At 41.2% G+C, this 272-nt stretch overlaps 1 long non-coding RNA gene across 8 annotated transcripts in view; it reads left to right on the plus strand.

The window, feature by feature from the left end:
- Positions 1-272, plus strand: part of LOC106301043 — a 7,629-nt gene that overhangs the window by 2,883 nt on the left and 4,474 nt on the right. The gene's annotated exons all lie outside the window — the stretch shown is intronic.

Genomic DNA, 272 nt, shown 5'->3' on the forward strand with positions numbered 1-272 from the left:
TGTTCATCCTTATCCAAAGCGACCTGCAAAAAGGACAACGGAGTTGGATGAGTAATCTAGTATTACTCAGTGAGCTGGTGGCCTCTACCCGCAACCTAAACTCTAACCCAGACAACCCAAAATAACAATCAATCTAGCCCTAGCATACAATATAAGCTAAGGCTAAGCAAACTGTTAATAAGTTAGACTTGGCCTCCTGCCATAATCTAGCTTCAAGTAACGGGAACCTGCATTAAAACAAGTCAACAACCAATCCCTAGTTAACCATATAT

The sequence above is a fragment of the Brassica oleracea genome, chromosome C6 (assembly GCF_000695525.1).
Source record: "Brassica oleracea var. oleracea cultivar TO1000 chromosome C6, BOL, whole genome shotgun sequence".
Classification (NCBI taxonomy): domain Eukaryota; kingdom Viridiplantae; phylum Streptophyta; class Magnoliopsida; order Brassicales; family Brassicaceae; genus Brassica; species Brassica oleracea.